The sequence below is a fragment of the Schistocerca americana genome, chromosome 5, assembly GCF_021461395.2.
Source record: "Schistocerca americana isolate TAMUIC-IGC-003095 chromosome 5, iqSchAmer2.1, whole genome shotgun sequence".
NCBI lineage: Eukaryota > Metazoa > Arthropoda > Insecta > Orthoptera > Acrididae > Schistocerca > Schistocerca americana.
The window spans coordinates 442,968,027-442,988,859 of NC_060123.1; the positions used below are offsets into that span (position 1 = coordinate 442,968,027).

The window sequence follows — 20,833 nt, forward strand, 5'->3', positions numbered from 1 at the left end:
AGAATTTAATGTAGCCTACACGAACAGTAGAGGACTACAAGACACTGGCTGCTAGACAGTGACGGAAAGGGCACGGCCGCTTCAATTCTTCAACCTTCCCTAATCCGATCCTATGCACCGTCTCTAATGACACGTCGCAGACGAGACGCTGCGCCCCAGACTCCGTTCCCCTGCTCCGCCGCCGTCTCGCACTGCGGTTGTCGGACCGGAGGCGGAGAGGGGTCGCTTGCGGCGGGGAACTGACGGCTCCCCCTGGCCCACACCTCCACGTGTCTCGTCCGCCGCCTACTGGCGAACGGCTCGCCCAGCGCGGCACTCGCGACCGCGGAAGAAATGCTGTGCACACACGTTTGGCGAGCTCGTTCCTTTACTGCGGGCTCGACTTGTCAATACGGCTTCCTCACCGACGGTTTGGCTGTAGCTGCAGGCCTAGCGTATCGTGACGCGGTGTCTTAATAGAACCCAGAATAACTCCTCGGCGTGCTGTCGCTTGCAGGGAGTTTAATTGTAAACTACAAGCGGGGGCCGTCTCTTCATGTGTCAAATGGTTCAAATGGCTTTGAGCACTATGGGACTTTACTTCTGAGGTCATCAGTCCCCTAGAACTTACAACTACTTAAACCTAACCTAAGGACATCACACACATCCATGCCCGAGGCAGGATTCGCACCTGCGACCGTAGCGGTCGCGCGGTTCCAGACTGCAGCGCCTAGAACCGCTCGGCCACTCCTGCCGGCTTCTTCATGCGTCGTCCCAGGTACATCTGCATCTACATCTATACTCCACGAGCCAACTGGCGGCGTAAGGCCGAGGGTGTTGCAGTACCACTGTCACTTCGGCCGCCCCAGTCGCGAATGATTCGCGGGAAGAACTGTTTAACATCTCGTCGACAATAAGCTCGCTAGAGACGGCGCACAAGGTCTGATTGGCAACGCTCAAAGAAAACCTGATTCTGCATGGCCAGACTTGGATTTAATTCACCGCATCCCTATATGAGAAGCCGCTGTCTTACCTTTGTCCCGCCTCGCGCCATATCTGCCTTCGCGGCGAGGAGTGTATCACTCCACAATGACGTGACTATGCCTTCACTAGGCAAGATTTAATGTTTCTTCTTCAGCTAGATGCTCTATTCCGAAAGACTGTTTGTTCGATCTAGGCAAGCATTTTCAGATACCACCTCAACACACACACACACACACACACACACACACACAAACAAAGCGATGGGCCAAACATGACCACTGCTAACCGCGAGTCGTCTCCCCCCCCCCCCCCCCCCCCACATACACACACACACACAAAACAAAGCGATGGGCCAAACACGACCACTGCCCACAGCTAGTCTGAATGTCGTGGCGTGCAGGCACGTGACGCGGTACGGAAAAAATCACTCCACGAAAAGTGAAGTATTTGTTACGTCAGTAACGCTTCCCGATCCTTTGTTCAGTGGCAAATCAACACCTCGCATCTTTAAAACTTCCCTGTTTATTGTTCATGTTTCATATCTATCAGTTTTTTATTTTCATGTTAATACTTTAATGTCAGCTGTATAAACCAAAATCTGTAACCGTGGAATGACCCGTAACTATATTTATTTACTCGAGTCAGAAGCAGTACAAAACTCTACATTACATAACTCTGTAGTATTATGAGACATTTCCAATACGACAATTTACATAATTTATAATTTATATAGTTTACATAATTGCAAAAAAGGGGAGAAAACTAAATTATCTTCAGTAATTTTGAAAGTGTTTTTATGGAGAATAAAACAGCGACCTCAATGGAATATTTCAAAATAAAAACAGTCTTGATCGCAACAGAACATTTATTAAAGATGGTAATCGTTTCAGTCCTGCAGAAAAAGTGTCATGGCGGAGGTTCTGATGACTTGAGGCTCAGTTCCCCAGTTGCTATCAGTGACATTCCGAATGATGTTATTTCGGGCTGAGATTTTCAGTCTGTTGCTGAGACAAGGTTTGCACTACGTTAATGAACTCTGAAAGTGCCGCGAAGGTAACTGGGTGTTACGCCGCGGTCAAAATTTAGTGGCCTCCCAATTAGTCTGTTTCGGAGGTGGAAAGCACAGACCAGGGTTTTCTATGGAACAGATTTCAGGTGGTTCTTACCATAATACTGGGCGAAAATTCTCAGTGCTGTTGTTATGAACTTAATACGGGACGCAAATGAAGACGTCCACTGACCAACGCGACCCTACTCAGGGCAGATTGTTATGGCGCGGCGCATGGGAACGAGAATTTCGGAAACGGCGAAGCTGCTCTGCTTTTTGCATGCTGCTACCGCGATCATCGATGAAACAGAGCGTAGGCGACAAGATGTTGAATGTCCACGCCTCAACACAGAACACGGAGATAGGAGGTTTGCACCCTCTGTAAAGCAGGACAGGAGGCGACCTGTCGCAGAACTGATGAGAAATGCAGTGAATAAGGCAAAAGTGTTTCAGAGCACGCCGTTTAGCAAAATTGTTGAACACAGGGCTCCGCAGCAGACGACAGCTAAGTGTTCACGTGATGTCCGTACGTCATCCTCATTTGCGATTGCAAGTGGTCGTTGTCAATGGACCCCGGAGATCAACGAAAACCTGTCGCCTGGTGGGATGACACGTTTCTCGTTACACCAGGTCGACAGCCGTGTACGAATAAGCTGGGGCAGTATTATGCATTGGTGAGACATTCATCTGGTCTTCCATGGCACCAAAGTCAGTGCTCTAAGGCACCATGGCAGCTGTGGACTACCCGAAAATTATTGCGGACCGCCTCCCTCCCTTTCGCTTATGTCTTTCCCAACAGCGACAGCCTACTGCAGCACGATGACTGTCCTTGTATGGGCTGAATAGTGCTACAGCGGTTTGATGAGCACGATAGTGAACTCAAGTTGATTATCTGACCCGCCGATTCGTCTGATATGAACTAGATGGTACACATTAGAAACACTATCGGACGCCAGGTCCGCGCCCACAAAGCACCGGCCCGTAATTTACGGGAACTGCGTGCCCTTTGCCGACATCTGGCTCCACGTAGCTCCGAAAACCTACCAAGGGCTTCTCGAATCCATACCACACACAATCGCTGCTCTCTTGCAATCCAAAGATGGATCGACACGCTATCACAATGGTTTGGCTCTTCAGTGTATATACACCGATGCTCAAATATGCATCACCTTTCACTAGAATAACGTCACGTTAAGAACTGAAAGAACAGACGGGAAAGAGGTTCCGTATCATCAGAACAGTTTTCATCAGCACTATAGGAAGAACTCATATCCACAAAAGGGAAAAACGCGAAAGAACTAGTGTTACTGGAACATACTTGGATCACTTTCGTTATGATGATAGCATTTTTATTGTCTGTTTCTAGTGCAAATGAACTCCAGAAACAATGTAATAATTTAATATAGCAAGACCGTAAGTAGGCCAGACACTTAAGCGTAGTAAGATCCGAGTAATTGCAACGGAGACATGGAAATGAATACTATAGCTTTAAACAATGAAGGCACAGAAGCAGCAGAGTTTTGTGTAACGGCAGCTCGAAGACCAACGACTGGATGGGCAGCCAAAGAAACAATTAGATGATTAAAAATAACATGAAGTCCGTTTCGTGAATAATACCGTTTAAATCGCTTAATATATAGGTTTATTTGTGACGTCGTTTCGGTTACTGTCACCATTACATCAAATGATTCCAGAACCGAAATGTCATTATAAATAAATTAATACATTAGGGGATCCGGAGTGTTTTATTCACAAAATACCCACAATGATTGCAGACACATTCAGGAAGTTCATTTCCTTTATTAATTCATTGCCTTTAGCAAGCTACAAATATTTACCAAAACTAAGCTCCCGATGTCTGGAAAGATGTATATATTAGCGCGTACTACTGGGAATTGATTTATGGCAATAAGACCCATTTTGAATGCTACAACTATACAAGAAGTAAGTGCTTTTGATCGATCAGTGGAGATATGCAAGATGGAGTTAGTATGAGAGACAAGAAAAACAAATTGGTCAGCGAACGGACTGGATTGGAAGAAGTAATTACAAAAATGAAGAGGAGGTGGGCCGGACATGTATCTTGCCGAATGTATAGCAGATTGACGAAGAAAGATGTTTCCACTGTTCCCAGAAGTAAGAACAGACATGAAATTAACCTAATGGAAGATTGGTAGGTGACATTACAATATAAGCAGGAACAACATGGTTACGTACAGCTGAAGACAGTAATGCCTCGATCCAGTAGTGGATATACAATGGATGATGATATTAGTGATATTAAGTAACACGTAAGGAAATGTAGACCTGACAAAATCGATACATCAGCCGCTAAAATCGTGTCGAGGTTTATTGTTTTATCTTCCACCTTTTTCAAGATAGGTGAAAGCAGTTAAACTGAACCATGTACTAATGACCAATATCCTCGTTTGAATGGGTTGCCCCTGTGATTATCAAAACCAGATCTTAGCGTGTGCAGTATCATATAGGGACTTATTTCTCTACTTGTTTAGGTGGCCGAATTCTGTGATTGAATATTCGACTGAATGAGGATATTTTGGGTCATTCTCTATTTAAGCTCAGCTTTTTAGATCGGCGTCATATGCTTCGATAGCACAATGTTGGAAGCTAAATTGTGTTCACGTAGTAGCTTCCAGCAGCTATGTGTCCCTTTTGATCGGACCAAGCTATTTCGAAGACTAAACTGTTCAAAGCAAACGTAAGTACTGTACAGGCAGCTAAAGAAGGGAAAAAATGTACTACAGGTTTCATTTTATGAGTTAGTTTATCAATTACTGCACTGTTCATTCCTCTTCTAGAATTGAGTATGTTCACTTCTTTAGTAACAAGAGGGTGGTATTACATTAACCGATGTTGTTCAATAACAGCGTAGAATCTATATTCATAATTTTATCACAATCCTTACTGCAGTTTTTAGTTATGGGCAGCATGTTACTACGATAAAGAGTCTACACTTCTACTGTATTTGTGACGAATATAATTTTGACACAAAGGAATTACAGAAACTGGCTGCGAGCGGGCATTGATTTAAGTCAATGTGGAAATTTGAAAATTTGTGCTGGACCGGAATTCGAACCCATGTCTCCTGTTTATTAGGCAGATGTGCTGGCCACTACGCTACTCGGACACAGCGATTATCGCAGACTACCCTAGCACGCCTCCCAAATTCTCAACTTACCCAGACAACTAACGCAGTGCCCCTTGCCCATTAGGTTCTAGGTGCTCAGTCCGGAACCGCGCGACTGCTACGGTCGCAGGTTCGAATCCTGCCTTGGGCATGGATGTGTGTGATGTCCTTAGGTTAGTTAGGTTTAAGTAGTTCTAAGTTCTAGGGGACTGATGACCACAGATGTTAAGCCCCATAGCGCTCAGAGCCATTTGAACCTTGCCCATTATCCTCATTACTCTGGCATTTCGCCGATTCCCCTAAGAGTTCGAGCCTCGTTTCCATCCCCACTGAAGAGATCATTGGCCGACCTCACCCTAATCGTTTATTTGTGGTGTCTGCTCTTTCGGGTATGTCCTAAAGAACAGACAACACATATATATGAATATAATCCATTACGGTATATTGATAATTTTTACTTATGGACCGTCTGACAGCAACTGAATAAAACACAATTTTAGTGCCATACGCGTTTCGCCTTTATTTTCTGCAAGGCATCATCAGTGGCCTGGAATATGTACATATGTTTACTATTTAATTTACATTTTTGTCACTTTACCTATAGGTTATAAGCACTTCTGGTGGTTGGTATATCCTATTAAGTAGTAGTTTTGAACTGTACCTACAAGTTGCATGGACAATTTCTTACAAATTACGCTCCTGTTGCATTTTTGGTGTTGTTCTTCTTCTTATGAATGCCAATTTGCGTTTTTTTTCCATTTTCCACAGCACTATGAACTGAACGCTTGTTTCAATGCAATGTTTTGGTTTCTGTTGCCGACTGTCAGATGTTTTTGCCAAAGATCGCATGTTGTTGCCCAACTTCCGAGTGTAATTACTGAAGTACCTGTGACCTGTTCGTGTACACATTTGCGCGATCCACCATCCACCGACGAAATTCCATCGAAATCGTTATGTCGGATTAGTCGCGAAAACATGACAGCAGAGTTACTTTCGCATTTATACTGTTAGTAGGGGTAAGCCTTTCAACTGCTGTATCTTTTTTTCCCGTGGTCCGACTGTGATGAAATAAAGCCTACAAGGTGCTCCAAGCTATGCCGAATTTACATGCGAAAATCCCATGAAAATTCGTATAGTAGTTTTGGAGAAGTGTATTCAGATAGACGGACACGACCGTCTTACAGATTTATTACTGGAATCTACGAGAGACTAATTGCTAAACGGAAATGTAGAATCGCATCAAAAAATTTTCTAAAACACAGACAGAAACGATCTTAGCGTCGCAATCGAAGCACTCGATGGGTTTATCTTAGCTGTCTACGACGTCAGCTGCGATATTCAGCTTCCTGTAAAAGACGTTGCTAGCACCATTTTGTGTGCCACCGAAGTGTATAGCGCGAGAAAACGGGGCATTGTGTTCTCAGAACTGTTTCTGTCATTACCACTAAGGTCGTAACAGGAAGCGGAGAGAGAGAGAGAGAGAGAGAGAGAGAGAGAGAGAGAGAGAGAGAGAGAGAGAGACTCACCCGCGCATTCGATTCAGCTTTCTGTGGAAGAAACAGAACTGACAATGGCTGCCATTCGACACCGCCGTCCTCGCCTGAGGTTGCGGGGTGAACGACACAACGGTGTAGTTGTACCTGTCCATTTGGAAAGCTCAGCCAAATAACTAACTAGTACCGCAGCAGTGTCAGAGTTTGGGCGTGCACTGTTAATTCTCGCTACTGCATTCTGGAGCCAAGAACTGAGTGTCCGAGATGCCGAACAATAATCACAGGGCCTTACCAAATCTTCACCGCAGTTGACAGGTTGCAATTACTTGCGTATTTCGGCTAATAGTCACTGTTACTCATAAAAACGTCCTCTTTGACGGTTTGTAACACCGAGTAGATAAAATTTTGCGCAACTCGGAGCTCTACACTTTACTTCCTGCGCTACAAACTGGTAAAATTATGTATTTCACTCTTCTGTGTGTTTCTGTTGTGAAAGCGATACTAGTTTAGTGCGAGTCCCGTAATTACCGCATCTATTTCTACTCCGCGAGCCACGTTACGGTCTATCGCAGAGGATACTTCGCGTACCACCAACCTCACCGATCTATTCGCGAATGACGCACGGTAAGTACGCTTGTGTGTAAGCCTCAAAATGAGGTCTAATTTCTCCATCACGATCATTTCGTGAAATGTTTTTGAGGGGAGGTTAGTATGTCGCCGGACTCTTCTTAGAACAAACGCGCTAGGAATTTCAGTAACAAAATTCTCCATGATACAAAATGTCTCTCCTGTAGCATTTACCACGATAATTCGATGAGTAGAGGAAACCGGGTGAATACCGACACCCTAAGGACTTTTTCGTTATGTTCTAGAATATGTCACTTCTATGGAAAAATTCATGGCACCTTGTGTGACCCAGCAATGTTAGACCAGAAAAATCTAAAAATGATGATCTTTGGAGCTATATACACATTTTCTCAAGTACGCACTCTGTCGATTTTACTCCGAGCACCTGAGTCTTACAGGGCAATACAAACAGTATGAAAAATTCTGTACATGGCTGCACGTTCAGAGACCGTGAATAGTTACAATTAAAAGAAAACAGCCCTCGGTCACTAATTTTTAACGAATTAACCGGGTTTCGACACTACTACGAGTGTCGAAACCCGGCTAATTCGTTAAAAATTAGTGACCGACCGCTGTTTCCTTTTAATTGCAAAGAGTATGAAATACAGATAGAATAAAATTCCTGTTTTAAGAAACATTTTAGTATCTCAACTGTTACTGCGTAAAGTCAAGCGCCGGCACGCCAGTCGGAACGACAAAGAAGAGAAGGCTGTGAGGAGAAGTCAGCCAACCGCACGCTGACCGACCTCCCTTCCAGGACAACAACGCGACAGCAGCGGCTCCTATGTGAAGAGGATGTAAGCGCCGCGCCCGGCTGGTGACGCTCCACTTTGATACGAGCGTCAACGTTAGCCACTTCGTTAGCGACGCATCGTAGCACCGATCATTCGGTATCGCTATGTAGTACAGACTTGTGGTTGTCTATTGTGAGGAAGATTGATTATTTTGTATGTCGCCCCTTGCTTTCGCACCATCTTACTAAGTCAAGTTTTGTACTTGTCTTATTGTAATAAAACTCGTTAATATGAGTCGTTTGTTTGTCTAGCGAACCGAGTAGGCAGGATTTCTAGACACAACATTAACAAGTATCAAAATACATATACAGCATATTTTTCGAGAACGGTGTTTCAGTTGGAAAAAAATCAGCTCAGATTTACTGAAACCTAGAACTGTGCTGATACTTGTTGCTTATGGTTTTCTTGAGTTTATTTTAGGATTTCTATTTATAAAACCAGAAACCTAGTCTTCTCCAGCCATTTTAGCAATTTTATTCAAATTACGATTAAGACCTAGTTCTTCGGCAAGGTCGCAGACAATTCGCTGCAACTCAGACATGGAAATGCCGTAGAATGATTGTACCAATGTAGCCCTATAGTTTACTAATTCTTGTTCTTGTTCAGGAGTAAAAACTGATCTTCTAGCACGGAAGATTCATTGTCTGATTCTAGTCAATCATAAAATGTAACTTTTGTATGTTTAGCTCCTTTGATACGCTGTTCAGTGAGCTCCCTGATTTAACCAAGCTTAATGCCTTTTTTAGCTCTTCTCCAATTCATTTAATCCTATACGATTTTCTTTTTCGTGCCCTCGCCATCCGAAATTAGATATAAGACCTTAATAAACAATTTTTTTTTCTTAAGTTTAAAGCATGGGGAAATATCGACATTCTGTAGACATTGCCCCACATAATTGTGTAGACCAAATTTAATGACTTTGCTAATGCTCTGAAAGTTATAAAACCCATGTTAACAGACGCACTAGTTAAAAAAGTACTGAAACGCTTGCCTCAGTTCAAGCATTAACCAAAAATAACATCGAAATTTAATTTAGTGCCGTAAAAAGACATGAACTCGTCGCCACTGACCATAGCGCTACTCAGCTGAGAAAGCGATGCTGTCGGTATTCCTCCGATGTCCCTATTTCTATGATGCCGACGCGCTTACTAAACAAACCTGTGACGAAATGCACCACTCTTGTTTGGATCTTGCCCCTCTTATTAATTCTTCCTGGTACAAGTCCCAGATTAACGTGCAGTACCCGAGTCAGTGTTACATGCGATCGGGGAATTTCAATAAGTCTCTTAGTTCTCGCGATATTATGTTGCGTAATTTTTTTCCTCGCTCACTAAGCAAATAGAATACGAGAGAAAATTTGTAATACTTGTACGAATTACCCTGCGCCACGCGCCGTACGACGACTTGCAGAATATACATGTTGATGTAAAAATGATCGAACAAGCGATATGGTTTGCATTTAAATACGAATCTTCCAATGAATCTCAATCTGGCATCTGAACTTCCTAAGACTAGTTTCGTGTGGTCACTGCAATTTAAGTCGCTCCGGAAGCATTCTCGGAGATATTTTACGGTTGCTAATGCTCCCAATGACTTACAAGCAATAACATAATGGAATATATACACAGAAGAGCCATAGCACTATAACCACTTGCTTAATAGCTTATTGTTCCACCTTTGAAACGCAATACAGCAACGATTGTGCTTTGTATGAGTTCGACACGTTCTTTGTAGGTTTCCGAAGGTTTTTGACTACGGATCTCTACGCACAAGTCACGCAGTTCCCGGAAATTAAGGGACGGTGGTATGTAGGTGCGGAGTTGGTGCCCGATGCGCCCCTGATATGTTCAACCGGGCTAAAGTCATCAGATTACGCCGGTATTACACTATCAAATTTCTTTGTCCAATATCTTTGCCAAAATCTATGTCAAATATTTGATCAAATTTGGAGCCTCGCTGTAGATTTGATCGAAGAAGTCGCTTGTCTTCTGTTCACTGCAATGTGAAATGTTACCACGTGGAGCGCTAGCATCGCTGCAGCGTTCTGTCATCTGTAGTGTTTTTATAAACATTGCCGGTAAATACAATTGGTGTGTACCGACAACTACAAAATTAATAGAGATGTATGAAGCTGATGAGGCGGTTTACAACGTGTGGCACCCTGAATACAAAAAAATGGCTCTGAGCAGTATGGGACTCAACTGCTGAGGTCATTAGTCCCCTAGAACTTAGAACTAGTTAAACCTAACTAACCTAAGGACAACACAAACATCCATGCCCGAGGCAGGATTCGAACCTGCGACCGTAGCGGTCTAGCGGTTCCAGACAGCAGCGCCTTTAACCGCACGGCCACTTCGGCCGGCACCCTGAATACAAAAAGAGATTAAGAAGATTGGCGACCTGACCTAACCTAACCTAACCTAACTCTCTCCTGTAGCAAGGAATCTGAGTGTTACAGTGAGCCTGTCTTCTGCAGATATAGCTGTTCTTGAGTGAGTATTGTGCTTTGTAATATAAGGATACGCTTCACTGAGCACATACAGAAATGTATGCTCATCCATTCTTAAGTAACTGATGTACGACTTGACGTCCTCCACTATATGCTCACGTAACAAGTTTTGTTGAATGATTTTATCTGTCGTCGTAAAACCCATGGCTTCACCCTGGTACATTTCCATCTCCCCCCCCCCCCCCCCCCACTTCTCTTCCGCATGTGCACACAGTGCAATTGTGGTACATGCAACTGCTGCGGTTAATAAAAAGTTGTTGTTGTCAGCCATCTTCAACTTGACGAAAAATATGATGACAGTGTAATACCCCTTTTTAGCGCCACGTCAAAGATCTTTGTCAAATATATTTGACGAATATTTGATCACATCTTTGATCAAATCTTTGTCAAAGAAATTTGATAGTGTTCAAATGGCTCTGAGCACTTTGGGACTTAACATCTATGGTCATCAGTCCCCTACAACTTAGAACTACTTAAACCTAACTAATTTAAGGACATCACACAACACCCAGCCATCACGAGGCAGAGAAAATCCCTGACCCCCCGGGAATCGAACCCGGGAACCCGGGCGTGGGAAGCGAGAACGCTACCGCACGACCACGACATGCGGGCTATTTGATAGTGTAATACCGGCCTTAATGCCGTGACCAAGACATCTGCGTGAGTTAACTATCGTGGCCCTCAAACTACTGCATCACGATGCAGACTCTGGAGTTGTGACACTAGCAGTTATTCTGCTGGATGACGCCATCGCAGTAGAGGAAGAAATCCAGCATGAAGGGATACAAGTGGACTGCAATAATGTTAACATAACCCACTGTTGTCATGGATTACCGCCTCAGGTCTCACAGAAGCCAAGATCAGTGACCCACATAACATACTGCCACCACCGGCGTCCGTCGCGCTGTCCATTTTTCAAGCCTGTATGACGCCGTACCCGGAGGCGGCAGTCCAAATAGGATGACATGAAACTTGTTTCATCCTATCAGGCGACACGTTTCCATTGATCCATGGCCCAATCTCTTCACGTGTCCACTGCAATCGTAATTGGCGCGGTCATTGGATCAATATGGGAACATGTAGGAGTCTTTAGCTGAGGAGTCCCACGTCCGACCATGCGCGCTGAACGGTGTGTTCCGAGGCACTTATATCAGTTTAGTCCGTCGTCAGACATGCCACAGATCGCCACCTCTCCTCCCTTAAAGAGCAGGCAAGTCTCTGATCTCCATGTTCTGTGACGAGGCGTGTGCATCCAACACCTCGTCCCCTGCTCATAGTTTCACCATCCATCAACCACTTCCCGTCGATGCTCAAGACAGTAGCACGCGAACAGCCGATCTGCATCGTCGTTTCCGAAATGCGCGCTACCAGGTGCAAGACCGTAACAATCTGCCCTCCGTCAAGGCCGCTTATGTCAGTAATTACCGTCAAATGTTTATTCCAGTCTTTGATCACAATATCAATTCTTTTGACGATGACCGGTTTCAGTCCGTAATGATGTTTTCTACACCATGTCTTAAAGTGATAAGGCCAAAATATATGAATACGAGGGTAATCACAAAAGTAAGGTCTCCAATTTTTTATAATTACATAGAGCTGTTTATTTCTACAATGGTTTACATCGGTTTACAGCTTGAACATTTAGCTATTTTTCGACATAATCACCATATCTGTCGATGCATTTTTGTAGACGCTATGGCAGTTTTTGTATGCCCATGTCATACTAGCTCGCCGCCATGCTGTTCAGAAAGTTATGACCCTCTTCTTTCACCTCGTCGTCGGAGCTGAATCGCTGGGACCACAATTAATGCTGACAGGCACTGTTAGACTCTGAAAAAACTCAAACGGTCAATTCAGAACCGAAGAAGAGGAATGTTGAGCAAGGGGGTACACATTCTCCATGACAACGATCGCCCACACATCGCTCGGCAAACCGTTGCTCTCCTGCAACAGTGTCAGTGGAACATACTCACCCACCCTATAGTCCTGACTTGGAAGCGATTCAGCTCCGACGACGAGGTGAAAGAAGAGGTCTAAAAATAGCTAAATGTTCAAGCTGTAAACTGATGTAAATCATTGTAGAAATAAACAGGTCTATGTACTTATAAGGAAATTCGAGACCTTACTTTTGGGATTACCCTCGTATAATGAGCACAGCATCGTCACACAGATCTTAAATAAGGTATGGAATAGGCCACATTGTCCACACAATCATTATTGCAATACTGAGTTGCAATAATGAATGTGGCCTATTCTACACCTTATTTTAGATCTAGGTGACGATGCTGTGCTGATTATGTGTTTTGACGATGCCATTATGGCCTTATCACCTTAGGACATGGTGTTGAAAAGATCTGAGGATGGTCATTACGGGTTGAAACCGGTCATCGTCAAAAGAACTGATATTGTGTTCAAAGGCTGGAATAAAAAACATTTGACAGTATTGAGTCACTGTTCGTATACGCAACTATGTCGCAGCTGGTGAAAGTAATTACCGTATTTGTGGTCCGTGTGGTCGCTACAATGATGCTCCGTTCGTCTCTGCCCCACTTATATAGGGCGATTTTTTTTAAAAAAGAAAGTTGAAAAGCTGACATAGCACGTCGGGCATAAAACAAAGGTCAGTAATCACATAGGTACCGGGGTCGTAAGCGCCACGAGCCCACGAGAGGGCGTTGCTATACAAAAACGGGCGGAGCGCACGGAGACCAGCGCCATTCACGCCTGGAAGCATTGGAACTAACATGGCTAGCTACACGTAGCGCGAAATGGCTGAGATGCATTGGATTTATGGCGCGGCTAACTGCAGTTGACGAGAAGCCGTGTTTGTTTATTCGCCACCCTGCATCGCCGATTGTGCGGAACCGGCTCTTTCCACGTGCACAAGGCGGAGCTGGTCGCCAACGATCAACACAGACAGTTGTGGCGGGAGGAAGCGTTCTCGAAAGGGTGCAGCGTACACAACAAGTGTACACTGATATATCCCAACCCTCCGCCTGGCGTATTCTACAGGACTGTCTGTTTCACTTCCAACGCGTCCAAGCATTGCGCATGGGATTTGCGAGTTTATTTCTGTAGGAATCCGCAACTGAGCGAATGTCCTCTTCACTAATAAGGCTGGGTTCTCAGTCGAATGTGTGATGGACGTTAATAGTCTGCACACACGGACAGATGTCAAACCATACGCTACACATACGCATGCCTCAAAGCGCAAATTTACCCGTAACTTGTGGGCTGGCATCGTCGGCAACTGTTTAATTGGGGCGTACATTCTCCAGGACTGACTTTATGTCGCACGTGTCTCGTATTCCCGTGGGATGTTTTGCCGGACATGCTGATGCTATCTGTTCGTTGCCGCATTAGATTTCAGCACGACGGAGCCCCCGCGCATATCAGCAGACAAGTGAGGGCACATATGCAGGCAATCTTTCCCTGCCCCTGGATTGGTCCGATTGGTCACGATGGGGCAATCGCATAGCCACCACAATCACGCGATAGATTGTTTCCTGTGAGGGTATATGAAGGGCCCCGTGTACGAAACGCCAAGGGACCTAGGGACAGGATTGTTGCGGCAGCAGGCTGTTTTCGTGATACACCTGGCATCTTTGAGAGGATGTGCCGTTCACTGCAGCATAGATATCGGCTGTGTCTCGATGCGTCAGGACGAAACTTCGAGCATCTCTCATAGCCGGCGTCCGGTTGTAGTATGTGACCAAATAACTGCAACGCCATTTAGTAGCCCCGAAAGGCCTTCACGAACCCGGTTCCTATGTGATTACTCATTCTTGTTGTATGGACGATGTGCGATGTCAGTTTGTATTTTTTTTTATACCTTGTACACTTTCCTTACCGTGTCACACGCTCGCAACACCGCGAGGCGGCATTCAACTCTCGCTGTTAGGAATGCTTGTAATGTTTTGGCTCATGAACGTATACAAATCATGTACAGTAGAGGCGCTGTAATATTTCCTAGGGGAAGTCTCAAAGTTAATTTTATATCTGAAAATTTAGTCCCCGTTAAGAACGACGACTGGAGCTCTGCTGGGAATCTCCCAAATCTAATCACGCAGTTAGTCTCGTATTCCTTAACATTCGTCATCAAATAACTAATGTGATACCACTGCCGTATGCTACCAACATTAATAGTCGTGGAACAGAATACTAACCACCAGATGGAAGAGGGGACGCCGAGTATACACGATGAACGAGAACACTGTATTGTTAGCATAGAGCAATGTTACATAATATTGTTATGAGTGTAATAATTCACTTAACACACAACAAATTACCATCGCCTTTTCGTTAGAAGATGTGGGAGACTGAAATAAAGCACATTTCACGAGCGCTAATGTAGTATTTGGTGGTATGTTACGGTCATAGGACCCTATTCTACACGTCACCTACTGTTTCCATTACAAGCATCAAAGTGTGCAACGTGAACTTAGAAATGTCCTGCATAAGTTTTGGCGTGGGGTCAAGAATTGCCTCGCGTGTTCCAACATTTCTGCGGAATCCAAACTGATATTCCCCGGGGTCAGCTTCTACCAGTTTTTCCATTCTTGTGCAAAGAAGAATGGAGGGGGCACGAAAGGGAAGCAAGCAGTGGTTGAGAAGGGAGAGAGACAAGGTTTGTAGCCTATCCCCTTTGGTATTCAATCTGTACATTGGGCATGCAGTAAAGGAAACAAAAGAAAAATCTGGAGCAGGAATCTAGTTCAGTGATAAGAAATAAAAACTTTGAGGTTTGCCGGTGCCTTTGTAATTCTCAGACAGCAAAGAACTTGAAAGGAATGGACAGTGTCCTCAAAGAAGGATGTAAAATGAACATAAAAAGCAAAACAAGGATAATGGAATGTAGTCGAATTAAATCAGGTGATGCCGAGGGAATTACATTAGGAAACGAGATACTTAAAGTAGTTGACGAGTTTTGCGATTTGCGCAGCAAAGTAACAGATCATGGTCGAAGTAGAGAAGATATAAAAGGTAGACTGGCCATGGAAAATAGAAGAGGCTCTGTAGAAGAGAAATTTGTTAACATCCAGTATAGCAATAGTTACTCTGAGGTGATGAAGGTTGTACAGCATGGAGAGCTGCATCGAACCAGTCTTCGGACTGAAGACATTAACATGCTGTGATCGGGATAGGTCGAAACAAATGAGATTTATTCAACGATTGGCAAGTATATGTATCGCTGCGAGGGGATGTCTGGAAATTTTCGTCCAATGGCACCGTAATTCTGCATAATTTAGTAGCCCCTAACAAAGCACAAACCGTGTCAAATTCGTGTTTTGGCGACTGTAAGCGACGTTTCGTGTTCCTCTGGTAACTGATATCAGCAACGAAACTACCTGATACAAAAAATCATCGTTTCGCGCACGACGCTGAATAGGGTGAGAGGTTGAAAAATCAATTTCAAGAGTATGGGCCTTGAGACACACACACACACACACACACACACACACACACACACACACACACACACACACGTCGGATCTTTTGGGAGGTTATACACTGTAGGCGACCAGGTCATTACTGCTTCAACGCTTGTTTTGAGGGGAATCAACGTTGCGTCGACAGTGAGGTCACTATAGACAGCAATAACCTCGGGTTTTAATTTTAAAAAAGTTTGGGGAGGAGGGAGGATTTGTTTGTGATTTAAAGCATGTTGTACGTTAGTATGTTATGAAAGAAATTACTTGGCTTGTAACTGCAATGCATATTGCTATGGGGACATGCAAGTTCTGTATTCGTAATTCACTGTTGGCACTACACATCATCGCTGCTAACGTTCTGCAGGTATTCGCCAAAGCCAAGGCTTTCTATGGGATTGCCACAGGATATAGCGTGATTCACCACTCCAAAGTCTACAGTCATCCACTGTCCAGTGTCGTCCCTTTTGCACCATGTCAAGCGTCGCTTATTAGCACTGACTATAGAAATGTGTGGACTATGAGGTGCTCCACTGTATCCCATTCTTTTTACCTTCTTTCAAACAGTCATTATGGTAGCTGGACTGCTGGTTGCACTTTCAAAGTCTAGGAATGATTCCTTCCGCTAATTTAATGCGATTTTTATAACCACCTTCCGCATAGCCTTCCCTAAGGAAATCTGAACTGATACAAGTACCTCCACACGTAATTAAATTCAAGGTTGACTACATGCGCTATGGTTGCCCGTCAGTTAACCAGTAACAAGAAAAATTTATAATTTCCGATGCAAGTCGAGAATGAGATATTTCGCCAACTTGCGTGTAGGGCGTACGTATACGGAGACGTACACAGCGTCAGACCTTGGGCTAAGGTCTGCGAATGGACTGGAAAGGGGGCAAAAAATGAACTGGTACACTAGGTATCTCCCATCACAAACCGTACCGTGGCTGCTGCAGTGTGCATATGTAGATATCGACACGAATCAGGGTGATCATACGCTGCTTCATTTCATTGTCTTTGATATTACTCCGTACGCGCAATTCACGTGATTAGAAGAAGAGAAATTTCGCCGGTCTTAAAATTCCGAAAGAAATGTAGATTACACTGTAATTTCACTAGTTCCCCTGCTACACATCCCGCGTGAGTGTAACTATAAAATCGATGAATTTATAGCCCATGCGGAGAGTGATTCAGATGAAGACAGGTTTATGCCGTTGTGGGAAATTATCAAAATTGATGCTCTTTGCGAATCACAGCTGTATAATGCTAAAAATCTCCAATACAGCCTTCGGGTTTGTGGAGACACTATATACAAGAGCATTAACACGGTCATTATCTCGTTATGATTGCCCCATCTTTATTTATACATTTAATACCTTTCTGATTACTTTTATAACTCTTTTAAGCAAATAATTAAAAAAAAAGACACGCTATAACACTGAATGGATTTTCTGCCAGGGCTTGGCCGAACACCAGAATAATGGCAAACAAGAGAAAAATTTCTTGGTGTGTTACAAGTTTTATTTGTCCAAGAAATGTTTTTTTTACATTCTTAACCCAACAGAAGGTGACTTACGCTCGCAAGTGCTGTTGACATTAGCGCACAAAAGCAATTGATTTGGTAGTGACTGTCTATAATAAAACTTACTTAAAAAGTGAAATTCTAAAACACGACACAAAAATGACAAACCACCTAGCAAACGCTATTTGGCTTCAGAGTGCAGAGTGTGTGTGTGTGTGTGTGTAGATCAGTGCCGTATCAAAAAAATTTTCCTGCATTGGCGTTATGATATAATAATGCATGCAAACTGCGTACAATAACTACCAAGCTCATATCGTACACACCGTGAATGATACTGGTATCGCCTGTCGAACGCTTCGTGGTTGCTGTAGTTACGACTGCGTGTGTACAGACGCCGACGGCGAGCGCTCTTCAGGAGACGCTCCCGTACTGTTCCGCAGATTCCATGCGGTGTAGATCGGCCGTCCGTCCTCGCCGGGTCGATTCGTATCGCGTCAGTCAGCGCTTCCCCGATGTCTGTACCATCTACATTTCACATTTTTGCTGTGACCTATCGCTGTTTACACTACGACTATCACTAATACGACCTTTCTACAGCCACAGTCCCTATTGTCGTTACCACGAATATTACTGATTGTCGCAAAAGTGGAGACTACAACGAAGCGCGCACCCTTCATACTTCACAGAAGGGATACACAGTGTGCTGGATTAACGAGACACGACGAGAATAAAACTCCCTGTCAGTCACTTCAGGAGAAAGCTAAACAATGAACGGTCTAACTCAAAATTCCTAAAATTCATTTCTCATTTGTGCCTAGTCATTGGGTCTATACACTTCGGTAAGACTTTCAATAATGAATTTTGGAAAAGGTGCTCATAGTTATTCCACCAACCATTCCTGTCTAGCATGACTTAATTAGTTTATTTATTCATCCAAGGATCGTCTCTCAATGTCACAATGGTATGAAATTAGCTATCTCAAAACACGCACGCGCACACAGCGCACGCATTTTTGGCAAAATTTGACATCTCATGTTTATTCACTTAAACGTCGAGAGGGTATAACGGCATATTCGTAACATTGTGTGTTGTTTTACAACAATACGTCCCTCAATTTAATATAGCGGATACCGCAAAACTTTTGTTTCTTGCGCTGGGGGTAAACACGAAAAGCTAATCTTAAACCATGACCACATTACATCAAGAGCAAGTGTAGTAGGGAAATGTTTGCTCAGTATGAGCCACGAACCATGGAATCTATTAAATAAAGTGACCCATTTCACATGAGCATGACGAGAGAAATCCTAACATGTGAAGCCTAACATTTTCGTAAACGACAATGATCCATGCAGGTTACCTGATAGTCATTACTTTTCTTTCTGCTGATCAATATCTTTCAGCTGATGCTATGTAGCTATGTTTACAACAACAGTTTGAAATCGGATACGGCTTTCTTTTCAAGGCAAGCTAACTATTAACTGGAATTCGTCTTAACTGATTATCAATCACGTGCATTCAGTGTTCGAGTTGCAAAAGCCTACACACACTACATATTTTGTTGTTAACATGTATGAGGAGGCAACTTTGAAGATGTTGTCGATAAGATAATTAGATACAGATGTTTGTAACAACAAAGATTCTCACAGGGCTGATCATTTCTGGTATTACCACAGCGTAACTACGCTACGGTACATCAAATATAATCGAAATGCATTAAAAGAAAATGCAAAATGTAGTGTTAGGATGCTAAACACAGCTTTTTTTGTTGAAATGCTCCATAAAATACACGTCTTTTCCTCCGGCAGTCTCCACAAGCTACACGTGACGTTGCAGACCGCCACTTACCTCAGTCGCCTGGCCAAACACAAATTTTCACTACCGGTGAGTAATCACAAGCAAAATCCATCTGCACTCGCATCCACATTGGAAACTGAAAAATATATGGGAGAGTTGATGGTATCGTTTACAGCTGTACAGAAAGCGAGGAACCATTTGCTTCCTTCTTCACGGGCGATTTGTTTACACCGCCGCAGTTTTTCCATTTGAAGACTGTTATTGTTGATATGACAGACATCAATTACATTCGTTTTGAGGTATTCACCATTTACCAGTTTCGGATTCTGACTGATTCTAGCTGTCAAATAAGTTACGTGGATATTTTTTATCTGCTGATAAAAATAAATCCTACGGGAAAAAGACAACTACAGCAACAACTACAATGAGAAACAGATAAGTACTCACGTAATTTACGGGATTCTCTAGCTTCTGGGGGCACGACACACTGGGCGACCCTACCTTTTACAACATGACAGGCGCTGCGGCATGGAAATTTGAGAGAGATCGCTTACTTTCAACGGTAAGAAAACTCGAATCATCAATTGCGGAAGATTTGCCGCCTGTACTAAAGGTCACGCGCTTTTGCGAGCGAATGCTGAAGCGGTATTATAACGACGAACACAACCGCATTCCGAAACACGAAAAACCGAAAACTTCACAAGCGTGTAGCGATCGTGCCAGCCAACAAGCGTTTAAGTAATCGATGCCTCAAATCCTGCAAGCGGACGTGACGTCACGTGTTGTTGGTGATTGTGCTGCCATCGCGCGGTAGCCTATGGAACGACTTCACCTCTGTTTCTAAGTTGCCGATTAGATGGCGTGTGGTACAATGTCCACGATTTTGTTGTCGATGAACGATGACAGCAGTGAAAGGAGGCGATCTTAAATCTTTATTCTAAAGCTGAATACTTCTGATATATCTTGCTTAAGCTTCTCTCATTTGAGTCTTTTTGCTATGTGATGGCCAAACTGGTTCCATTGGAGGCGCTGGTTGCAGCTCTATATTAGGCCCAACAGTTCACGCAATGCTGACCGACGGTTGCCGAAAAGAGTCATAGATAGATAGCAGCTCTTCAACGATGCCAGCAACCATCAGTGATCATTACGTGATCCATTGGGCCTAATATGCGAATAACGGAAACGAAATATGCTTTCTTGGTATAGCCGCCAACAGCCCTTCTTCATTGGGACAAGTGAGATAAAAATATATCTAATAAATAAAATCTATTGCTCTTAAGGCGTATTTATTTTCTGCTAGTCAATTATTTATTGTGATGTTCATTTGTCATAGTTTATGACTAAAGAATAAAGAAAGCATAGATAAATAACCATCCTGCAATAGTGCCAGTGGTGTCCGTTATCAGCAACCATCGATCAGCATCGCGTGAATAGCACCATAAACTTTAAAAACAAATTGCTGCCAAAATGCTTCAGGCAAGACAACCGTAGTTGCATTATCACCTT

At 43.6% G+C, this 20,833-nt stretch overlaps 1 protein-coding gene across 2 annotated transcripts in view; it reads right to left on the bottom strand.

The window, feature by feature from the left end:
- LOC124615370 (semaphorin-1A) overlaps positions 1 to 20,053 on the bottom strand; it is a 911,857-nt gene extending 891,804 nt beyond the window's left edge. The window contains exon 1 of one of the 2 annotated variants that reach the window (XM_047143193.1): positions 19,829 to 20,053. The gene's annotated coding sequence lies outside the window, so the exon portion shown is untranslated. Of the gene's footprint in view, positions 1 to 19,774 lie in introns of both variants that reach the window. The other variant, XM_047143192.1, reaches the window with a different exon arrangement.
- Positions 20,054 to 20,833: the final 780 nt, after the last annotated feature.